This window comes from Schistocerca gregaria, chromosome 1 (assembly GCF_023897955.1).
Source record: "Schistocerca gregaria isolate iqSchGreg1 chromosome 1, iqSchGreg1.2, whole genome shotgun sequence".
NCBI classification, from domain to species: Eukaryota; Metazoa; Arthropoda; class Insecta; order Orthoptera; family Acrididae; genus Schistocerca; species Schistocerca gregaria.
In genome coordinates this window covers 873,771,512-873,796,792 of record NC_064920.1, presented here as the reverse complement: position 1 = coordinate 873,796,792, position 25,281 = coordinate 873,771,512, and the positions used below count along the sequence as shown (strand labels likewise).

The following is a 25,281-nucleotide window of genomic DNA, read 5'->3' as shown; positions in this document are numbered from 1 at the left end:
GTGGACGGGGAGGGGGGAGGGAAGGCCGAGGACAGGCGGCTGCCATGCCAGTGTTTACGTTCAATTTCGGCGGCCATAGCAGCGAACATTTACGTTCGCTGGACCATCACACGGCTCGTGTCGTCGTACACGTTTATACGGTATGGGTTCTGGTCCGTACTGCCGTGTCGTGCCCGTCACAGCAAGCAGTTTAATCACAGACGAAAACTATCAGCCCACACTGCGATCACGTTCAACGCGAACACCCAACGAAAACAGCAGTGTTAAGATTCTTATGGCAACAGAAATTTCTAACGGTCAGTGCCTTCTGAAGCAGTACACTCGGTCCTTTCACCCACCATCTACCGAAAGAAGTATTCTAGTGAAAAGTTGCATCGGTCCTTTCACCCACCATCTACCGCAAGGAGTATTCTAGTGAAAAGTTGCAAGCATTCAGAGTTTCTGAATCAAGTGGGTCGTGTGTAACTCCAACCAATAGGAGACGGATGACAAGAACTTATTGTACTGCGGTTCAACTCCTTACGTTTCCGCTTCAGGTCCATAGCTAGGTCTTCTCGACACGCATTTAATATTTCATAGCTATGAGTCTTCCTCATTAGAAGATACTTCTTAATAATGATGTGTCATTTATCAGTAATCTATTAGAACTAGTTGTAGTAGTAGTAGTTGTTGTAGTAGCAGCAGCAGTATCATCATTTATTGCATTAACGGGCATTAAAGCTTGTAGCAGAAAACAAGAGAAATAACCACGGAAAAAAAGGAAAAAGACGCTACAAAAATTGCAAAAGGAAACATTAAAATAACCACAATAAAAAAGGAGGTAATTGTAGTAGTAGTACGCAAAGAATTTCCTGGCTGTCAGGTTGTACGAGTTTCATACTTTCATAGCTAGTCCGTCATATCAAAGTGACTTTTAGCACCTGGGCGTTGCGTGCATGAACATATGTACTCTACGAATTACTGTTGCGTCAGAAGACATGCTGTGAGATGGTAGTGAATTACACATCTGATGGATGAACGTTTTAGAATCCATTACCATCCATAGTTGTCAACTGGCTGAAGGAAGATCGCGAAGGCAAGTCAGCTATAAAACCAACCCAATTTTGAAGACGAACTGATGACAGATTCATGATTTGCGACATGGGTTAGGTGCCCTTATCCCTTTTTTGAGGGAATTTAATTTTCGTTCCATGTTTATATTGGAAATTACTGATGCAAACGTCCATTCCTATGCACTGATCCACGCACGTGGAATTGTATCTGCACGGGACCAGTTTTAGAAATAAGGTCAAAATCTGCTAACAGCCGAGAGAAAGTGCGTTGTGTTGAGATGCTGGCTGCAGCAAGGTTCCATGTTTTGCGGGAATTAAGGGCTTCGTATGTGTTAACGAGGTAATCATTATTCACCAAGCTGATTCCACACAATCGCACTGGAGGTGTTTAGGATGGTGGTACAAAGAGGAACATCTCTGAAGGAGGCACTGTAACTCGAGGTATTCAACACCGGAAGTATGCGTCTTAGCAGAAGAGAGATTGCGAGAAGCAGACCTGTTGGACCTTAAAGTTTGGCCATCACAGGAAGCATGTGGAGGCGTTTGTAAATGACTTGCTTTCTTTCCTAATACTGGAAGAAATATAAGGGGCTGTAGCATCGAGTGTGTGTTTGTCCACCGACTAAGCTTAGAGTCTCTGTATATCTCTTAAAGACAGTCTGGAACTGCAGAATCTAGTTTTATACAAAGTAGTGTTTCAGTATGGGAAAACTCGTTGTTACTAGGCAGGTAGGTATGTGGGACATCGCCGCCATGCTAGGCTACAACAATAGGAGAAAAGCTTGACCAATAGTTGGGGTATCTAATATGAGAGACACAAACAGTTGCGGCCGCGTCCCATTATTGCAATAATGCTCTTAAGACAATTCTGGAATCAGTTTGCAGGGTAATAATTACCTTATTGATGCATGCGAAGGATTTAAATTACACAATACGTAGAACGCTGCAGTTGCAAGCACCTCAACAAAACGCATTTTGTCCCGGCCACCAGAAAATTTTGATCTTTGTTGCTAGAACGTTAACTAGTTCCAAACCAGTTACTACCGAGTGAAGTTCTCACTACCGAGTGAGGGCAGCATGGATAGATTTGAGGCACATGCATTCTGCTGGTTTAGTGTTGAGTTCGTTTCGATAAGACGTAGAACTTACAACATGTATCTCTGGTGGGCAGGCATGGGGCTTCCTCTAATGAAGGTCTGCTTTCTGGCTCTCAGATCTCTAACACACAGCACCACTGCTTCAATGACACTACTTTGAAAATTATACACAATGGATACAAACGTGATGATTATAAAATGTGGCTCTGTGTAGTGAAACTGAAGTCGGCCATTGTATTCAAATGGCTCTGAGCACTATGGGACTTAACTTCTGATGTCATCAGCCCCCTAGAACTTAGAACTACTTAAACCTAACTAACCTAAGGACATCACACACATCCATGCCCGAGGCAGGATTCGAACCTGCGACCGGCCATTGTATTCGTTTTACTCCAAGGCTACTCCTAGTACATCCCGCATAAGTAACTAAGATTATTAAATATTTTCGACGAACCTTATCTACCTTGAAAATAGATGGAATTCAATGTCGCAAGAGATTTATTCATAAGAACATGAGTTAAATGGAACATAGGTAAACGTAACACAATCATTATATTTTGCCTCACATTCATAAAGTAAAATGTTCTGATAGGCAGTTAACCAATGAGCCATGGGTGGTGACTTGATTGTAATTGTGACTTTCTCTGTAATTAATGCAAATGACAGTGATTGCGAACTGATTCCTTACACAGACTGTCACAGTTCTCTTAATTCCGACAACTGCTGCTGCAGTGGGCACGCAATAAAATAAGAGGAATTCACTCTAAGGATTTCTAGAGCCGGCGCTGCAAAATGCTCATTATACACATGTAGAAAATTCGAAATGTAGCACCCAGTGCTCCTCGGCGTGTGGTCGGGCTGTTGATCTTAGTCTCTTCGTGGGTGATGGTATCAGGAAGTCCAAATCACGCACCACTCGATTTCCATCTTTTGAGTAAGCTGAAAGATGGCGATATTTGCATAGCGGTTTCCGAATGATTCCGTGACCAAGGATCCAGTTTCTATAGCGAGGAATTCCAACCATTGTTTATGGAGACTTTGTGACTCTGTTAGAAAACAGTGTCACATATCTGTGTAACGTACGCGCCCGGGTTCCTGGGTTCGATTCCCGGCGGGGTCAGGGATTTTCTATGCCTCGTGATAACTGGTTGTTGTGTGATGTCCTTAGGTTAGTTAGGTTTAAGTAGTTCTAAGTTCTAGGGGACCGATGACCATAGATGTTAAGTCCCATAGTGCTCAGAGCCATTTGAACCATTTTTTGTGTAACGTAACAGTCTCTAAAAGTTACTTGGTCTGCCATTACAACGTGTAACTTATTTCATGAAGTTTCCTTCGTAGTATTCCTGTCACGCACAGGCATAATCTGCTAATGGTCAGTGCACACTTCCTCTTTATACTGTGGGAAGTATGACGTTCCCAAATTTGTGAGAGTTTATTACCAGCGTAGTTCTTAATTATATGACACATAGTTCTCACATTTTCACACGCATGCTTTCACCGATGAGTGAAATCGTTATGGCCACTTGTTTAATAGCATGTTCTTCCACTTTTCAAGCACAGCACAAAGGAGATCCTGTTTGGCATGGATTCTACAAGTTCTTGGCAGGATGCTCACTGCACTCGTGACGCCTTCGATTACAACAACATATCTCGTGGAACCCCAACTCACTGTACCCCATAGCATAATTCTGATCTCACCACCTTGCATCTATGTTGCAGCGAATGTTTCGCCTGGACGACGGCGCGTAAGGCCCCAAGCATCGACCTCATGTAACGAGAAAAGCGATTCATTCGACAGGCGACAGATTTCTATTGATCCTCGATGAAAACTCAGTTACTCTGTGCCCATTGCAATCATAACTGACGATGTCGTTGCGTCAACACAAGAATACGCAGGGGTCGTGCGATGTGGAGCTCCTTGTTCAACAATGGCCTTTGAACGGTGTGCTCCGAAACACTTGTGGCTGCACCAGCATTGTACTCTGCCGTCAGATCTGCCACACATCGCTGCCAATCCTGGATTACACAGTGCGGGATCCTCCGACCACTACGTTTTGTGATGAGACGTGGTCATCCAATACTCTATGGTCTACTTGTTATTTCAGCACCCTTCAATCACGTTCCATAGGTGCTCACGACAGTAGTATACCACCAGGCGACAGGCCTGACCGTTTCAGAGATTCTCGTTTCGAGCCGCAGCGCCACAACAATGCACCCTTTCTCAGAACCGTTATATCAGCGGATTTCCGGGTATGCGGCCAATATCTTCGTTATAATGACTGCCCATTCGTCTCTCTTCCTCTTACATTCTTTCCTTACTGCGTCACGGCCTCGCGACACGACAATGAGGTATTCAATCTCGCGGCGACAGTGGTCATAATACGAGGGCTATCCAGAAAATAAGATCCGATCGGTCGCGAAATTGAAACCACAGTAAAAATGCGATAAAGCTTTGCACAGATGTGTTGGGCAGTGTCTGTAGAACACCCGTCGATCGCGTCACATCTCTCTTTTCAGTTCTGAGCGCCCAGTGAGCACGTAAATGTACCTATAAAATAGTGTCTGCCTCCAAGTAAGAGGGCCGGGTGAGAAATTTCATCTGAAGCTATGCTGCCCACGTAACAGAACTGTCACGCCGTTTCTTTTCCGTGACAGTTCTCAGCTGCACTCTGCAGGGACAACGAATATCCTCCTAGAGCGTTTTCCTTGAGACATTTTTGGTCACCCGCAATACAGACCGCAACCGACCCCCTGGCACGAACCGCTGACTATGAAGAGAACATTTTGGCACAGACAACGAGCTGTGGACCTGCGTACAGAATTAGCGGAGAGCACTGCCGGCTGCTTTCTATTACAAGGGTATTGAAAATCGGTGCAACGCCACGACAAATGCTTAAGTCGGAGCGGCGATTATTTAGATAATTAGCTGGGAGTTGTGGCTAGCTGTTGCAAACAAAAAAAATTGATTTTTACAGTAGTGCTCATTTCTGGATAGCCCTCGCATTTTGGCTCATCACTCTATATTTCACTGAATTTCAATTTCTTCGTGTTTCGCGAAAGCCATGTATGAAAAACTTTATATTACAATCAAGTTTTTATCAGTTTTATTGTTAATATTAAAATTGTATGCATCTGGGGCACGTTTAAAATGTGAGTGACGTCAGATTTTAGTTTGGAAGACGGGTGGGGATGGGGGCGGGGGTGTATTATTCCCTTTATTATCCATTTTTGTAACCAATCTCTACTATCATAAAGATCCATACACAAAAAACATTCATTGTAATTAAGTGCTAATGTAAAGTTTCTTGGTGAGCAGAGATATAATGAATTTGTTATAGGGGCTGGATGAGATATTTATTCTTTGCCATTATTCTATGTTCAGTTCTACATATACGAATATCAAAACAGTTTTTCTGTATGGATATAAGTGTGAATTGAGTTCTGTCTAAAAATATATTGAATTCTGTACTAAGGTGTGCGTAAAACTATGGAAAAGAATATAAGAAGGAAGTGAACGTAGAATGAAGCCATTGTTGTTCAAGGAATTATTTTGATTCAAGAACTGAATAATCCAATAAATTTTTCATTGCTGGTGAGGAAAAATTTCAGTTCTACGCTTACTCATTTCATTAACTGGCAGTTAAGGCTCCAGATCGACGGAGTGGGCTTGATAGGGAGACGCCAGTGCAGCTGACGAGCCTGCAGCACATGGTCAATTCTATTTGTCCATACCGCTACGAGAACAACGTCTTCCATAGGAGACACACGTTGCACTCAGTGAACTCCACCTGCCGAATTAATCTATTTCAGGAACATCGAGAAAAGGAGCATTCATTTTATTTCTAGTTTGGACATTAGCTTATTTACTGTAAGAGTAGTGTTGGTAGAATGTTTAAGGAGGAGGGGAGGGAGGGGTGATATTGACAAACTGTGACCCCCATGGATCTGTGCCCGCAAAACTCCTTTCCTGAGCATGGGTCTGACTGATTCCGACTTATTTCCTATGCAGTAATGATCTACAGCGTGAACATTACTGAAAGCAGATGGGACAGATTACTGACTGGAAATGAAGCAAGAAAAAAAATGGAAATGAGCGAATAACATCTGTGACCGGGAGGACCCAACTGGGGAAGTTCGGCCACCAAGTGCAAGTCTTATTTTGGTCAACACCACAATGGGCGGCTTGCGCTCCGGTGGTGAGGATGAAATGATAATGAGGACAACAAAACACCCAGTCGCCGAGCGGAGAAAATCTCCAACCCGGCCGTGAATCGAACACTGGTCCGCTTGCTTGGGAGGCCAGCACGTTACCAGGCAGCTAAGCACGCGGATAATGAAGGAAGAAAGGTCCTATGAACGTGTGTCCGGAAATGTATCATTGCCACGGTAGATGGCGCTGCAGAATGGAAGTTCCTCTGACAACGCGTCGTGTGTTCCTTATGTGTTCCGAGCTGTGTGATTCACGCAGCGTACTGTAAGCTGCAGAAGGGTCCAGTATTCATGTCGGGAACAAGCCGAGATGGTGTTTGTGTACTACTAAGCAGATGGAAACGGTCGACAGGTCGCACGGATATAGCAAATCAAGTACCCTCACAGTCACCGACCATATCACACAACATTTCGAGTCCTTTTAGGGCGTGTGTGTGGCGTAAGTGGCCCGTATTGGCGGGTCACTTACCTGGAGCTTGTACTAGGATTTGTCTCAATATCCTGTAGAACCCGGTCCTCACACGGTCCGCCGCATCCGTGCACGTTCGTCTGTCTGAAAGGACCCGTGAGCATACAAGCATTGAAAAAGGGATTAAAATATTATGTGATGTGGTTGGTGTCTGTAAGCATACTTGTTTTGGTACAGCCGTGCTGCCTCTCGACCGTTTCCATCTGCTTGGCTGTTCACAAACCCCGTCTCGGCTTCTTCCGGACATGAATACGGGACCATTCTGCTGGTTACAGTACACTGCGTCAACCACACAGCCTGCAACGCGTAAGGAAAACACACGGCTCATGGTCAGAAGAACTTCCGTTCGTCAGTGCCATCTACCGTGGCAACTATGCATATCCGGACACATGTTCATAGGACCTTCCATTTCTAGTCAGGAATCCGTCCCTGCAGTTTGTCGGTTTTATTAATATTCACCCTGTATTGTAGACAACATTCTATTAGAACTACTGACGGCCCTGGGAGAGCCAGTCCTGACAAAACTCTACCATCTGGTAAGCAAGATGTATGAGACAGGCGGAATACCCTTAGACTTCAAGAAGAGTACAATAATTCCAATCCCAAAGAAAGCAAGTATTGACAGATGTGAAAATTATCGAACAATCAGTTTAATAAGTCACGGATGCAAAATACTAACGAGAATTCTTTACGGACGAATGGAAAAACAGGTAGAAGCCGACCACAGGGAAGATCATTTTTTATTCCGTAGAAATATGGGAACACGTGAGGCAATACTGACCCTACGACTTATCTTAGAAACTAGATTAAGGAAAGACAAACCTACGTTTCTAGCATTTGTAGAAAGCTTTTGGCAATGTTGGCTGGAATACTCTCTTTCAAATTCTGAAGGTGGCAGGGGTAAATTACACGGAGCGAAAAGCTATTTACAATTTGTACAGAAACCAGATGGCAGTTATAAGAGTCGAGGGACATGAAAGGGAAGCAGTGATTGGGAAGGGAGTGAGACAGGATTGTAGCCTCTCCCCGATGTTATTCAATCTGTATATTGAGCAAGCAGTGAAGGAAACAAAAGAAAAATTCGGAATAGGTGTTAAAATCCATGGAGAAGAAATAAAAACTTTGAGGTTGGCATTATAATTCTGTCAGAGACAGCAAAGGACTTGGAAGAGCAGTTGAACGAAATGGATAGTGTCTTGAAAGTAGGATAAGAGATGAACATAAACAAAAGCAAAACGAGGATTATGGAACGTTGTTGAATTAAGTCGGGTGATGTTGAGGATATTAGATTAGGAAATGAGAGACTTAAAGTAGTAAAGGAGTTTTGCTATTTGGGGAGCAAATAGTAGAGAGGATATAAAATGTAGACTGGCAATGGCAAGGAAAGCGTTTCTGAAGAAGAGAAATTTGTTAATATCGAGTATAGATTTAAGTGTCAGGAAGTCGTTTCTGAAAGTATTTGTATGGAGCATTGCCATGTATGGTAGTGAAACATGGACGATAATTAGTGTGCACAAGAAGCTTTCGAAATGTGGTGCAACAGAAGAATGCTGAAGATTAGATGGGTAGATCATATGAATAATGAGGACGTATTGAATAGGATTGGGGAGAAGAGAAGTTTATGGCACAACTTGACTAGACGAAAGGATTGGTTGGTAGGACAGGTTCTGAGGCATCAAGGGATCAGCAAATTAGCATTAGAGGGAAACGTGGAGGGTAAAAATCGTAGAAGGAGACCAAGAGATGAATACACTAAACAGATTCAGAAGGATGTAGGTTGCAGTAGGTACTGGGAGATGAAGAAGCTTGCACAGGATAGGGTAGCATGGAGAGCTGCATGAAACCAGTCTCAGGACTGAAGACCACAACAACAACAACAACCTGTATTGTCCAAAATCTTGTCGCTGTGAACGCCACCGGCGACACATACTGAAATATCGACTGGGAAAAATCTGAACGCCCTGACCTCTCAGTCTGAACGGCAACAGAGAATCGTAATAATGCCGCAGGCAGCAGGTTTTTTAAAAGCCGCGGACAGAGAAAGGGGTCGCTTTGATCTTGTTCCGCGTGGCGTAAAATTGCCCGAGTCCGGCCTTCGCGAGGCCGCAGGACACGGCAGCGGCAGTCTGCGAGATCCGATTACTGGTGAGAGTCGCGGTATTTCCCTACTGGAAAAGGCAGCCGAGGTAGGTCCAGGGCGCAGGGACAGTCTGTGCTGAAGAGGCAGGGAGAGGAAGGGGGTCCGAGGGGAGGGGAGCAGGTTAATCACGGCGGCGGAGAGCGGAGCATACTCCTGCGGGTAAGCCAGCGCCCGGGCCGAGGCAGCCGCACAGCCGAGGGCTAATTGCGTGACCTGCTGGCAGCTACTCGCCCCTCGCTCCCCTCCCTCAACTTCCCCGCTCACTCGCTGCTGACGACGGCCACTCCCCCGTTTTTCCTCGCAGAAAAAAATGCCACGGCGGGGGGCGGTAGCGCGCGTTTGCGAGGGGCACGAGGAAGAGGACGAACGGCGGCAAAGCGCCGAGGAAGGAGCGAAAAATTTGCTGGTCCTGAGGCTGGAGTAAGCCGCGGAGGGGGAGGGAAGGGGGTAACGCAGTAGAAGGGTAGACGCCGGCAGGAAGACCGGATACCTTTTTAACGAACGACGCGTAAATCTGGTCCGGTAGCGCGCAGCAATCGCGACAGGGAATCTTGTTTTATTGATGGCGGGTTTGTTCTTGTGGAAACTGCTGGCGGGCTAACGTGATTAAAACGGACGTGACGGGAATTGTGGCGGCCCGGCTGCCGCGACACGGCGCGGTGCGGCGAGGCGAGGCGAGGCGCCTCCCTGGGGGAGAGACCCCGCTCCAAGTTGCGACGCGTGACCGCCCGTCGCCTCCCGAGGTGGCGCACCTGGGCGAAGAGCTGCTCCTGGACTTTCGTGCAATGCGGACGATGTAGATGGAGACGCAGATTACGGAAGCTGTCTTAATTCGCTCTTCTTATTGGTACAGTTGTGCCTGCGTTCACCCATCACTTAGTCTACAAGGGAGGCACACTCAAAATAGGTAGACGATTGTGCTCATCTTTCACACGATTGTAGTGCATATAACACTAAAGGGCGTCCTGACGTCCCCATGTAATGCAGAACTGACCACTACAGACGGACAGGGCAGTATAAAAGGAGGTGGTGAACACTGTACTGTCAGTAGAGACGCAATAAGAGCAGAACGGCTCGGTAGAGAGAAAGTGATTTCGAACGTGGACTACTCATTGGATGTCACGTAGGTAACATACACATTAACGACATGTTAGTTCAAAAAATGGCTCTAAGCACCATGGGACGTAACATCTGAGGTCCCCAAGACTTAGAACTACTTAAACCTAACTAATTTAAGGACATCACACAAACCCATGCCCGAGGCAGGATTCGAACCTGCGACCGTAGCAGGACTGAGCGCCTAGAACCACTCGGCCACAGAGGCCGGCTGGAAATTTTAGTCCTTCATAAGCTGCTCAAATGAATAGTCGGTTGCGGAGACCGTGTAATGGAAACGCGAAGGCTAAACCAAGATCAGGAAGACATCATCTACTGACGGAGTGGATCCGTGCAGAAGAAGGTGGTTCTAAAAATCGCGTGAAATCAGCAGAAGGAATCAGTTCCAAAGCCATACCGTCAGTCCAGTTATCAATATGACTGTGGGTACGAAGTTAAAAAGAATGGGCTATAATTTTTGAGCACCTCCTCATAAGACACTTCTTTCTACATCTACATCTACATCCATACTCCACAAGCCACCTGACGATGTTTGGCGGGAAGTACCTTGAGTACCTCTATCGGTTCTCTCCTCTATTCCAGTCTCGTATTGTTGGTGGGAAGAAAGATTGTCGGTATGCCTCTGCGTGGGCCCTAATCTCTCTGATTTTATCCTTATCGTCTCTTCGCGAGATATACGTAGGAGGGAGCAATATACGGTGAAGGTATGTTCTCGAAACTTCAACAAAATCCCGTACCGAGCTACTGAACGACTCTGTTGCAGTCTTCCAGTGGAGTTTATGTATCAACTCCGTAGCGCCTCAGCTATTACTAAATGATCCTGTAACGAAGCTCGCTGCTCTCCGTTGGATCTTCTCTATCTCTTCTATCGATCCTGTCTGGTACGGATCCCACTCCGGTGAGCAATATTCAAGCAGTCGGCGAACAAGTGTACTGTATTTCGGGCTTGCATCCGGTCCTCGTTTTCTTCCATCAGGAAGTGTGCAACAGAAGACATTTACACTCGTGAATTATTCCTCGTTGCTTCCAGAGACGATCAAGCGCTTAAGACCTCATGGCAGCGTATCTCCAAGACTGTATGGCCTTCCGAAGGTACATAAAGACGGACTACCCTTACGGCCAATAGTGAGTAATATTGGGGCCCCCACTTACGATTTAGCCAAACATTTTGCATCCTTGCTGAGGCCATTTGTTGGCAAATGTCTACATCAGATACGCAACTCGGCCGATTTTATCAACAGACTGGGGGCTCTCCGTCTAACTACGTCTGATCTTTTAGTTAGTTTTGACGTGGTGTCTCTTTTTACAAAGGTACCTCTTGCAGACTCCTTGGTACTGATTAGCAATAAGTTTCAGGTGGGAATCACTGCTTTGTTTCGCCACGCTCTCTCCTCAACATATTTTATGTTCAACCAAGAATATTTTGAACAGATTGACGGCGTCGCCATGGGTAGCCCCTTGTCTCCCTTGGTGGCCAACCTTTTTATGGAGGATTTTGAGGACAGAGCACTTGAATCAGCAGCCCTCAAACCAACTGTTTTTTGGAGGTACGTGGATGACGCTTTCTTAGTGTGGCCTCATGGAGAAGAAAAATTAATGGAGTTTTTAGATCATCTCAACTCCATTCATGAGAACATTCTGTTTACCATGGAATTAGAGGAAAATGGTTGCCTCCCTTTCTTGGACGGAAGAGTGATGGCTCTCTGGGGCATTCGGTTTATCGAAAGCCCACACATGCTGATTTGTATTTAAATTCGTCCAGCTGCCATCACCCATCGCAAACAATGACACTTGTACACAGAGCTCATGTAGTGTCAGATGCAGAAAGTTTGCCTGAAGAGCTTGCCCATCTGAAGAGGGTTTTCAAAGAGAACGGATATTCTATCCGGCAAATTAGCAAGGCACTTGCAATTAAGACAAAGAAACAGGGAATGGAGAAAGAAGAGAGCACGTCTACTAAATCTTTAGCTTTTCTTCCCTTTGTTGGCAACATTTCCTTCAAAATTCCAAGAAACTCTCCCGGTTTCGAAGTGAAAGTACTTTCCGTCCACCATCGAAGATTTCCGACCTGCTGGGACCAGTGAAAGACGATCTGGTATTGCGGAAGGCGGGAATTTATAAAATACCTTGTCAGTGTGGCATGTCATATACAGGACAAACATTGAGAACAGTAGAAGAACGTTGCACTGAACATCAGCGCTGTACTCGCCTTTTGCAACCTAGCAAGTCTGCAATTGCCGAGCACTGCATTTACACTGGACAAGAAAACAATTTTGGCCACAGCAACATCCTTTTGGGACTCCGTCATAAAAGAATCAATGGAAATTCGCATGATAGACAATCTTATCAACCGTGACAATGGCTATCAGCTAGATAATGCGTGGAACCCCGTCATCTCTAAGATCTGCTCCAGTCGAAGACGTCAGAGTACTCCGGTGGCCGCGGCAATCGATGGCTCACATGAGGATGGCTGCCAGGTGTCCAGTCGAAATATCGTGGATGGAAGCTAACGACGACCGGCTGCAAGCCCGAAATCTTTTTGAACAAGTGTACTGTAACCTACTTCCTTTGTTTTTGGATTTCATTTCCTTAGGATTCTTCCAATGAATCTCAGTTTGGCATCTGCTTTACCGACGATTAATTTTATGTGGTCATTCCATTTTAAATCACTCATAATGCCTTCTCCCAGATAATTTATGGAATTAACTGCTTCAAGTTGCTGACCTGCTATATTGTAGCTAAATGATAAGGGATCTATCTTTCTATGTATTGGCAGCACATTACACTTCATTGAGATTCAATTGCCATACCCTGCACCATGCGTCAATTCGCTGCAGATCTTCCTGCATTTCAGTACAATTTTCCATTGTTACAACCTCTCGATATACTATATCATCATCCGCAAAAAGCCTCAGTGAAGTTTCGATGTTATCCACAAGGTCATTTATATATGTTGTGAATAGCAACGGTCGTACGACGCTCCCATACACCACACCTGAAATGACTCTTACTTCGGATCCTCCATTGAGAATCACATGTTGCGTTCTGTTATCTAGGAACTCTTCAATCCAATCACACAATTTGTCTGATAGTCCATATGCTCTTACTTTGTTCATTAAACGACTGTGGGGAACTGTATCGAACGCCTTGCGGAAGTCAAGAAACACGGAATCTACCTGGGAACCCGTGTCTATGGCCCTCTGAATCTCGTGGACGAATAACGCCAGCTGGGTTTCACACGATCGTCGTTTTCGATACCCATGTTGATTCCTAAAGAGTAGATTTCTAGTCTCCAGAAAAGTCATTATACTCGAACACAATACGTGTTCCAGAATTCTACAACTGATCGACGTTAGAGATATAGGTCTATAGTTCTGCACATCTGTTCGACGTCCCTTCTTGAAAACAGGGATGGCCTGGGCCCTTTTCCAATCTTTTGGAACGCTATGCTCTTCCAGTGACCTACGGTACACCGTTGCAAGAAGGGGGCAAGTTCCTGCGCGTAGTCTGTGTAAAATCTAACTAGTATCCCAGCAGGTCGAGCGGCCTTTCCTCTTTTGAGCGATTTTAATTGTTTCTCTATCCCTCTGTCATCTATTTCGATATCTACTTTTTTTTCATCTGTGCGATAATCTAGAGAAGGAACTGCAGTGCAGTCTTCCTCTGTGAAACAGCTTTGGAGAAATACATTTAGTATTGCAGCATTTAGTCTGTCATCCTCTGTTTCAGTACCATGTCGGTCACAGAGTGTCTGGACATTTTGTTTTGATCCACCTACAGCTCAGTATTCGATGCAACTCTACACTTGCGGTGGTGTACAGATCAACACTACAGGAAAGTGGATACCGGAAACGAGTGATTTAGGGTGATGACTTACGCAATATCCTGTGGCAATCCGGTGGAAGGGTAGAACTTTGGAGAATGACTCTACCATCATGTGTAGTGATTACAGTAAAGTACGGAGGAGGTTATATTACAGTACGGGGTTGATATTCGTGGTCAGGCTGTGGTTCCCTTATTGCGCTTAAGAATACGCTAATTGCGGAACGACATGAACACATTTCACAGCATTGTCTAATCCGTATAGTAGACGAACAATTGGGAGACGATGATTGTTTATATCAGCATGACAATGTACGCTGTCATAAAATAGTGTGTGTGTGACAATGGTCTGTGGACAATAACGTATTTTAGATGCCTGGCCTGCTAAGAGAACTGCCCTGAACCCATGAGTTGGAATATTGACTTCCCTCCAGAAACCACTGTCAAACATCATTTACCTTCTCTGTTTCAGTCTCTTGAAGAACAATGCCTGGCTATACCTCCACAGACATTGAGAGGCCTAATTGAAAATGTCCCAAGAACAGTTAAAACCGTCATAAAGGCAAGGGATAGACACGACCCACATTAAGGTTCACTAATGGATGACCACATGCTTTCCATTACATAGAGTAAATGAAGCAAACGCTGCTGTAGTACAAACCGTTTCACAACCATTTCCAAGAGATCAATGCGAACACCATAGCAGAGGACCAATCGTCGAGCCACGACACAGCTTGCACAATTATTGACAGATCAACACAGTTTATACACTGAAGAGCAAAACAAACTGGTACACCTGCCTAATATCGTGTGGGCCCCCGCGAGCACGCAGAAGTGCCGCAACGCGACGTGCCGTGGACTCTACTAATGTCTGAGGTAGTGCTGGAGGGAACTGACACCATGAATCCTGCAGGACTGTCCATAAATCCGTAAGAGTACGAGGTCACGTTGCAATGCATCCCAGGTATCTCAATAATGTTTATGTCTGAGGAGTTTGATGGCCAGCGGAAGTGTTTAAGCTCAGAACAGTGTCTTGGAGCCAGTCTGTAGCACTTCTGGATGTGTGTGGTGTCGCATTGTCCTGTTGGAATCGCCCAAGTCCGTCGGAATTCACAATAGACATAAATGGATGCAGGTGATCAGACAGGATGCTTACTTACGTGTCACCTGCCAGAGTCTTATCTAGACGTATCTGGGTTCCCATATCACTCCCACTACAGACGCCCCTCGCCATTACACAGTCTCCACCAGCTTGAACAGTCCCCTGCTGACATGCAGGGTTCATGGAGTCATGAGATTGTCTCCATACCAGTACACTTCCATCCGCTAGATACAATCTGAAACGATACTCGTCCGACCAAAGAACATGTTTACAGCCATCAACAGTCCAATGTCGGTGTTGACGGGCCCAGGAGAGGCGTAAATCTTTGTGACGTGCAGTCATCAAGGGTACACGAGTGGGCCTAGGGCTCTGAAATCCCATATCGATGAATGTTTTTCGCGCTGACACTTGTTGATAGTCCAGCTTTGAAATATGCAGCAATTTGTGGGAGGGTTGCAATTCTATCAGACTGAACGATTCTCTTCAGTCGTCGTTGGTCCCGTTCTTGCAGGATCTTTTCCGGCCGCATTGATGTCGGAGATTTGATATTTTACCGGATTACTGATGTTCATTGTACACTCGTGAAAGGGCCGTAGTAGAAAGCCCCCACTTCATCGGTACCTGGGAGATGCTGCGTCCCATCGCTGGTGTGCCGACTATAATACCAAGTTCAGACTCACTTAAATCTTGGTAACTTGCCACTGTAGCAGCAGTAAGCGACCTAACAACTGCGCCAGAGACCTGTTGTGTTTCCTACGCACTGCCGACCGCAGCGCCATGTTCTGCCTGTTTATATATGTCTGTATTTGAATACGCCAGCCTATACCTGTTTCTTTGGCGCTTCAGTGCATAATCAAAGTGGTATTTTAAGAGAACAGCTTGCTTTACCTAGTTTTTAAACGTAGAGTTCGCAGCATAGGCATTTGATAATCTAAACCTGTCTTGTTTATAATGTTGTTACTGGCCGTAGGACATGAAAAAAGGAACCAGATTTTTATATATTTAATCGTGTCTGAGCTACACCTGTAATTAATTAATAGGCTATATATACTAGGTTACAAATACAACTAAATATTAGTTATACATTCATATATACATTCATGATCTTCACATGTCGTAAGTCGTCATTATTCTGCATTATTATCTGTAGCAAGGCTCATATCTCTCTCCAGTGTTCGGAACACTAAACTGCAGCGTCGTTGGCCAACCACAGGTCTTAGAAAGTGCATGGGGCCAGCAATGATGGACAGGTCAACACGTGTGTCATCGTTTGTTTTCCGCTTTCGTCCACATTGGCAGGGCTCTTTTCGGCGTATCCCCACTTGAACAGGTTTTTCTTTCATCTTCCCATTTGACACCTAAGTCTATTTAGGCTCTTTCAGACTCTGCATTCCAATTGTGATCCAGCAGGAAGGGGAGGGGGGGGGGCTATTCCAAAACACACATGAAGGAGATCACGATTTGTAGGCTTCAGGCGCCCCGTAATTAATCGATATAAGTCATTCATTGCTGCGTCTAGCTTCTGGGCATGTGTCGATCTTCTCCGTATGGACATGCATATTCAACCGGAGCAAAGCACAAAGCCAGAGATGATGCACGAATAATTTCACGATTTGCTCCCCAGTGTGAATTAGAAGGTTTGCTGATTATACCGTTGAGTGTGTTGACTTTCACTCTAGTTTTTTCTACATGTTTCTTGTTAGACAATGTTCAATCTAACGTGACTCCAAGATAAACTGGGTTTGGGCAGTGTTTAAGCTTAACTGAGTTCCATTTCACTTGTAATTCCCTGTTTGCTTCCTTATTGTTCAAATGAAATAAACAAGTCCGCGTCTTTGGTGGATTCCATCAAAGCTGGTTCTCGTTGTAACATTCAATTAGAACTTCAATGGCATTTGTTAAGTTTCTCTCAATCTGTTTGATTGATCTGGATTGGCAGGCAATGGCTACATAATCAGCATAGATACAACTTCTTGTCGTTGGTCCAACTAGTTGGTCATTTGTGTACAGACTGGAAAGTAGAGGAGACAAAACACTACCTCTTGCCGTGCGGGATTAACCGAGCGGTCTATGCGCTGCAGTCATGGACTGTGAGGCTGGTCCCGGCGGAGGTTCGAGTCCTCCCTCGGGCATGGGTGTGCGTGTTTGTCCTTCGGATAATTTAGGTTAAGTAGTGTGTAAGGACTGATGACGTTAGCAGGTAAGTCCCATAAGATATCACACACACACACACACACACACACACACACACACACACACACACACACACACACTACCTTTTCTGGTTCCTCCAGTGACTTCTTTGCTCTTGAAATTCCACGATAAACCACAAAATCCTCCTGGGAAAAATTTTCAAAATGACTGGAAACTATCATCTTACTGAAGTTGTGAGATCACTGATCTGCAACAGAAGATACTATGTGGAATTTGAAGAACCAGATGAAATGAAAAGAAACAATCATGCTCGTTTTTGACATGTCCACTGTCGTCCTGTACAGGCTTGTCACAGTATGTTCGTAAAGAATACTTCTTTGCGTAAGAGAACCGCCTTTGTGCACTGAAAAAAAAATGTTCAGATGTGTGTGAAATCTTATGGGACTTAACTGCTAAGGTCATCAGTCCCTAAGCTTACACACTACTTAACCTAAACTACCTAAGGACAAGGAAGGACTCGAACCTCCGCCGGGACCAGCCGCACAGTCCATGACTGCAGCGCCTGAGACCGCTCGGCTAATCCCGCGAGACAGCATTGAAAGAGATCAATTATTCAAAATGACAGTAACAATCGCATTATTTATTTTGCCGCTAACCGGTTTCAATCCGCGATGGGGTCATCTTCAGGTCAATTTACACCATTTTGTCGCTAGCTGGAGTCGTCACCCTGCCTGTGCACTGTTGGTAACTAGATAGTTACCAACCGTGTCCAGACAGGGCAACCAAATGGTGTAAATTGCCCTGAAGATGACCCCATCGCGGACGGCAAAATAAATAATGGGATTGTGACTGTCATGTTGAATAATTGATTATAAGTAAATTAATCGCTGTTTATCTCCATACACCTATGATGTCTAAAAACAATCATTGAAAGAGAGCTATTTTTCTGGAAATAGCCTGCGGACCAGTGGTACCTTTGACGGCGTCTCTTCCTGATCGGATGACGATGACGACGACGGCGTGCGTATCTTGTCGGACTGCAGAGTGCAGGTCTCCGATACCTCCGTCTCCGAAGATACTTCTTTATCACCCGATACCTCATGTCGCTGGGCAGAACATTCCCTTAAAGAGTCTCAGCACAGACAACCGTTAGACTTCTGTCATTTCTCATCCTTCAGTTCCTATTTTGATTTTAAAACTTTACCTCTCATTCTAACTTTTCAATTGTACAACTATGACCATAATATTCATTTCCTAAACAGTTCTGAATGAGCCAGACTTGTGTTTACCTAACACTAAAATTTTCCGCGCTTCGATGAAATATAACCTTTATTTCTGAGCGTTCCACTCCACCACTCGAATCTCAGTAAGAACACTTTTTTCGTGCATGTTCAGCCTGTTATTCATTTCTCACAACACAGTTGCTACAATACTCACCCACTATCTCAATAATTTCCTGTTTTACCATTAACGATTCATGACACTCCGAAATTTGATATCTGGTCTCACTTCATCCATGTTTCTTAGTAAAAGAAGCAAAATTCCTTGCCTGGTGTGTAACCTGCTTCTGACTTCAGGTCATTATCTTCACAGTTTCCTTTGCAGATGTTATCGCCTTTTAACGCCGTTGGAAGGGCAATTAACAGTTACTTATTGCCATAGATGTATCTAATAGGGGGTTGCGGCATTCTCTGCGTCCACCTATAGGTCTCCTACAATATAGTTAGCGCATGTTTGTTTCATATATCCGGTTACACGATGTTGAAGTTGTGAAAGGTGTGTCTGATCAATAGTTGTCACAAATGTGATGAAAGTGGCACACTATCCCAGATTTACCTTCTTCATCATACTACCTCTCAAAGTCGTTGCACCATAGATAACACAATAATCAGGCCGTTGCCAATACACTGGACAATATTTTCAAATCTGGAAGACAGAAATGCTAATGGCTTAAGCGTCTCACGTGCACTCATCAGGTAATATGCCACCTGCAGTTTTCCTCTTCGACGCCGCTGTTCTTTTGCTTAAAGCGTAGCTTTAATTCATATTATTGGGTTAATTTTCACGTTATCCTCATGATAGCGAGAAGCACGACTACTCCGAAATTTTTAAAACACTTTACAGGCACGAGACACGGCACAGATTATAATAAAAGATATATACGCCTCCTACTTAAAAGCTAGTCGTCTTCAACAACGTGTAAATACTAATTAGCAACCAACGAATCCAAAACCAGTCCCAGCAATGTTATTTTACGGGTTTCTGTATGTGTTACACAAACAGTTCTTCCACTCTGATTACATAAAACTGGAATAAATTGAACTGGAGTATACACTGAGGTGACGGAAGTCATGTGATAGCGATATGCACACACACAAATAGCGGCAGTATCTCGTACACAAGTGATGAACGAGCACTGCATTGGCGGAGCTGTCATCTGTACTCATATGAGTCATTTGAAAAGATCTCCGACGTGATGATGGAGGAAAGACGGGAATTAACAGACTCTGATCGCGGGATTGTAGTGGGAGCTAGAAGCTTGCCACGTTTCATTTCGTAAATCCTTAGGGAATTCAATATTCCGGAATCCATAAAGCCAAGAGTGAGTCGAGGATGCCAACGTTCAGGCATTATCTCTCACCTCGGATAATACAGAGGCCGATGGCTTTCACATAACGACCAAGCGTTTGCGTAGAGTTGTCACTGCTAGCATACAAGCAACGCTGCGTGAAATAAGAGCAGAAATCAGCGTGGGACGTTTTTACGACGAACGTATCCGTTAGGACAGTGCGGCGAAATCTGGGGTTAATGGGCTATGGCAGCAAACTGCCTTTTTCAACAGCACGATATCGGCTCTTCTGGGCTCGTAACCGTATCGGTTGGCCGGTAGGCCACTGAGGAACCGTGGCCTGCTTGGATGAGTACCTATTTCGGTTGGCATGAGCTGATGGTAGGGTTCACTTGTGGCTCAGACCCTGCGAAGCCATGGACCCAAGTTGTCAACAAGGTATTTTGCAAGTTGGCAGTGGCTTCATTATGATTGGATCCGCGTCTACATGAAATGGATTGGTTCTTCTGGTCCAACATAATCGATCATCGACTGGAAATGTTTTTTTCGGTTTCTTGGAGATCATTTGCAGCCATTCATGGACTTCATGTTCCCAAGCAACGATGTCATGTCAGCGGGCCACAATTGTTCACGACTGGTTTGAAGAACATTCTGCACAGTTCGAGCGAATGGTTTGACCACCTAGATCGCCCGACATGAATCGCATCGAACAGTGGGACATAATCGAGAGGTCAGTTCTTGCACAAAAGCCTGCACTGGCAATACTTTCGCATTTATGGACGGCTACGGAGGCAGCATGGCTCAGTATTTCTGCAGGGGACTTCCAACGACTTGTTGAACCCAAACCACGTCGAGTTGCTACCCTGCGCCAGGCAAAAGAAGCTCCGGCACGATACTATCATGTATCCCATGACTCTTGTCGCCTCAGTGTATAGTATGAAACACTTCAGAACAGCAAGAAGACGGCATCCTGTGCAAGACAATGAAAGTTACGAGTGAAATTAACACATAATACTTGATAATTTCAGTACCATGTAATGAATAAAGAGTGAATAGCTTTATCACAATTTTTGGTTCTTTTGTGTATATCTTCCTTAATCTAGTTTATAGTTCCCAACTTGTATACAAGGAGTGGTGTGCCACTCACAGCCGTGTAACATGGCGTAAAAGCAGAGGACGTAAAAATACCCTAACCGACATGTTCCAGAAACGCGCGTCACATCTCATCACCCACAATCAGTTTCCTGCTCTACAATAATTACTGCTGCCAGTGAATGCATCTCAATCAGTTTCCGTGCCACCACTGCGAATGGAACCGCATACAAAGGACATTTGGGGCCGGATACCTCACAAAAGGCGAATGTTCCAACATCACATAAATCTGCAAGCCTTCAATGGGCCAAACAATGCAGTAGCTGTCTATAGATATACAGTTTGCACCGAAGAGTCGCAATTTTACATCTTTGCACATAATGAGAGGCGTCGAGAACACAGAGCGCCCAATGAGTAGTTTAACCAGTCGTCCTCAAAATAGAGATGGCGCTTATCGCTGAAACAACCAGTTTTCGGTTACGTCGGTTTTTTCAACGCCAATTTCACTGGACAGTTAAAAGGACTCAAAATAACCTGTTTCTGTAATAATCGATTTTCGGTTTTTGTTCCTACTATTTCCTGTAAAAAACGTATAAATCGAATAAAGACTGAAAAATTTTGACTCCCTCAGTTTTAAGATGCATGGAATCAAAATATTAAATTAAAAACCCAAATAAAAAAAACTTGGTCCGTACATCGTTCGCTGAATTTCTCGAAAAGTTACACGTGGCTGACTACTACAAAAAAATCACTAGTATTCTGTTGATTTTAATTTCTTGAAATTCTGTTCAAAAATCATATTCTTATCAGGTATCATTACCACTATTAGCCATTGCTAAAGGGTCAAAAATGAGGTTGAAGAATTCTATTTTCCGTGGTAACTTGTCCATTTTCAAGGGTAGAAGCAGAAAAAGGTATGTTATGTAGAAACAGGCAGCGCATCAGCTGCTTTCTGTTTTTTAGTCTGAATGAACTGTTAAGTATTAAGTTTTCTCCTCACATTACGTCACAAGTTCTTTGTGGTTTCTTCCAGTTTTATTCTTTTAAAGTAAATAGAGTATTGTACTTCATTGATGCCGCACTTCGTGAAGGAAGAAGGAAGGAAGATTTGGTTTAATGTCCCGTCGTCATCAAGGGCTTTAGAGACGGCCTACAAGCTCGGATTATGTCAAGAATGGGGAAGGAAATCGGCCGTGGTCTTTCAAAGGAAGGATTCCAGCATTTGTATGGAGCTATTTAGGGAGATCACGAAAAACCTAAATCTTGATGCCTGGACGCGGGTCTGAATCGTTGTCGTCCCAAATGTGAGTCCAATTTGCTAACCACTGCGCCATCTCACTTAGCCCGCATTTCGTAACATACTTCCAGACTAGAGATGGTGTCATTTTGTTACATAAACGATGTCCGACGACGCCAGTGAGAAACTTCAGTATAGACTAGATAGCCCAAGTCTTGCACATTGCATGTACGCGAGTATCGTCTAATAGGCCACACCACATGGTAACATGTACATTATTGTCTCAGCAAATGCTACACCAATTCCTATGCCTTGTGTTTGTCGGTCGTTTCTGTCGACAATGGTATTAAAATAGCACTGATCGCTTTCACCATTTTCTGCAGTAACGCAAGAGTTAAAAACAATGAACATTTTACGAATAAAAATTATTCGTTCTTTAAAAAAATGTTTAAAAAAACGAAAAATATTAGCACTGCTGCTATGGCAAATTGATATTTGGTTTTTCTACTGGGTTATTAGTACAAAATCAAAGAACACCTGTTCCAGCTGAGACCAAACAAATACCGAAAAATACCGATTATTCATAATTAAAATATCGGTATCGTTTTTAACCGGTCACTTTTTCCCATCCCTCCTTCAAAACTTATTGGGAGCGCGGGTGGGGGGGGAGGGGGGGAGTAATATAGAGGTAGAGGGTGCCAGCTTTCATTAAATACTTGTATTTCATATTATGTGAGAAAAAACTTCCGGTGAAAAAATATTGTTAGGGTCAGATTCTCCAGTCCATGAACGAAGTTAGGAAACTCCCCCGCCGTTAATTTTCTGTCTTATTTCACCCAAAGTGACCATCAGGTCCTGTCAGCAGGAATTCTGAGAAAAGTAGTGAATAACGTTCTATCAACCAACACCCGCAGGATACTTACCAGGCATTTAACAACCATTAGTGACAAAAAGCCGCTTGAGAAAGTGACCACCACTTCCTTGCAACGATGGCTACAAGAACGGATTGTTAATCAGAGTTGTTGTGACTGTCCTCCCATTTCAGCCAGGTTAACTAGAAGCTGTGTTCAGTGAAAATAGCTTACCGGATTTAAAACAGAATCATACACTTTCCACCATACCCATGGATAAGTGGTAACAGGAAATTCTTAGAAGTGATTCACCGAGTATCCCTTCTCCTTCGAAAGTAGGCAGTTCTTATAAGGAAAAAAGAGTTGAATTTAATCGAAGTGCGTTCTTCTTTCGCATCTTCCTCTGTCTGTGTCAATAACGTTAGTTATAAACGGAAAACCGAAGTACGTAAATATTAAGTTGACTTTCTGACGCTGGCCGGAGTGGTCGAGCGGTTCTAGGGGCTACAGTCTGGAACCGCGCGACCGCTACGGTCGCAGGTTCCAGTCCTGCCTCGGGCATGGATGTGTGTGGTGTCCTTCGGTTAGTTAGGTTTAAGTAGTTCTAAGTTTTAGGGGACTGATGACCTCAAAAGTTAAGTCCCATAATGTTCAGAGCCATTTGAACCATTTTCGATTATCTGACATTTAACTTTACCACCATTCTTCTGAATAATGTAGAACGATCACTGTGTGTTTAGACTTTGGAGATTTTAGTCAACGATAGCCTAAAGCCTCTAAAACTAAAGAGACAAGTGCAGACAAAACATGTAGATCATGTAAGTAAATCCATCGAGTTTTTTAAAGAACAACTAAAAGGAAATGACCGATTTCTAAGAAAAAGCAAGTATCATTTCCCTAGAGGTATCTTACTTAATAGAAAAATCCAAATCACCACGCATTATAGGTGAGAAACTACTTCCAGAATGAGATTTTCATTCTGCAGCGGAGTGTGCGCTGATATGAAACTTCCCTGCAGATTAAAACTGTGTGCCCGACCGAGACTCGAACTCGAGACCTTTGCCTTTCGCGGGCAAGTGCTCAACCAACTGAGCTACCCAAGCACAACTCACGCCTCGTCCTCACAGCTTTACTTCTGCCAGTATCCGTCTCCTACCTTCCAAACTTTACAGAAGCTCTCCTGCGAAACATGCAGAACTAGCACTCCTGAAAGAAAGGATATTGCGGAGACATGCCTTAGCCACAGGCTGGGGGATGTTTCCAGAATGAGATTTTCACTCTGCAGCGGAGTGTGCGCTGATATGAAACTTCCTGGCAGATTAAAACTGTGTGCCCGACCGAGACTCGAACTCGGGACATTTGCCTTACGCGGGCAAGTGCTCTACCAACTGAGCTACCGAAGCACGACTCACGCCCGGTACTCACAGCTTTACTTCTGCCAGTATCCGTCTCCTACCTTCCAAACTTTACAGAAGCTCTCCTGCGAAACATGCAGAACTAGCACTCCTGAAAGAAAGGATATTGCGGAGACATGGCTTAGCCACAGCCTGGGGGATGTTTCCAGAATGAGATTTTCACTCTGCAGCGGAGTGTGCGCTGATATGTAACTTCCTGGCAGATTAAAACTGTGTGCCCGACCGAGACTCGAACTCGGGACCTTTGCCTTACGCGGGCAAGTGCTCTACCAACTGAGCTACCGAAGCACGACTCACGCCCGGTACTCACAGCTTTACTTCTGCCAGTATCCGCCTCCTACCTTCCAAACTTTACAGAAGCTCTCCTGCGAAACATGCAGAACTAGCACTCCTGAAAGAAAGGATATTGCGGAGACATGCCGTAGCCACAGCCTGGGGGATGTTTCCAGAATGAGATTTTCAATCTGCAGCGGAGTGTGCGCTGATATGAAACTTCCTGGCAGATTAAAACTGTGTGCCCGACCGAGACTCGAACTCGGGACCTTTGCCTTACGCGGGCAAGTGCTCTACCAACTGAGCTACCGAAGCACGACTCACGCCCGGTACTCACAGCTTTACTTCTGCCAGTATCCGTCTCCTACCTTCCAAACTTTACAGAAGCTCTCCTGCGAAACATGCAGAACTAGCACTCCTGAAAGAAAGGTTATTGCGGAGACATGGCTTAGCCACAGCCTGGGGGATGTTTCCAGAATGAGATTTTCACTCTGCAGCGGAGTGTGCGCTGATATGAACTCGAGTCTCGGTCGGGCACACAGTTTTAATCTGCCAGGAAGTTTCATATCAGCGCACACTCCGCTGCAGAGTGAAAATCTCATTCTGGAAACATCCCCCAGGCTGTGGCTAAGGCATGTCTCTGCAATATCCTTTCTTTCAGGAGTGCTAGTTCTGCATGTTTC

The 25,281-nt window shown here is 44.6% G+C and overlaps 2 non-coding genes across 2 annotated transcripts; both read right to left on the bottom strand.

Moving 5' to 3' along the window:
- Nucleotides 1-24,539: 24,539 nt before the first annotated feature.
- Trnat-cgu (transfer RNA threonine (anticodon CGU)) lies at nucleotides 24,540-24,614 on the bottom strand. Its single transcript has one exon. It is a non-coding gene; the product is annotated as a tRNA-Thr (tRNA).
- Nucleotides 24,615-24,839: 225 nt separating this feature from the next.
- On the bottom strand, nucleotides 24,840-24,914 carry Trnat-cgu (transfer RNA threonine (anticodon CGU)). Its single transcript has one exon. It is a non-coding gene; the product is annotated as a tRNA-Thr (tRNA).
- Between the last annotated feature and the right edge of the window lie 367 nt (nucleotides 24,915-25,281).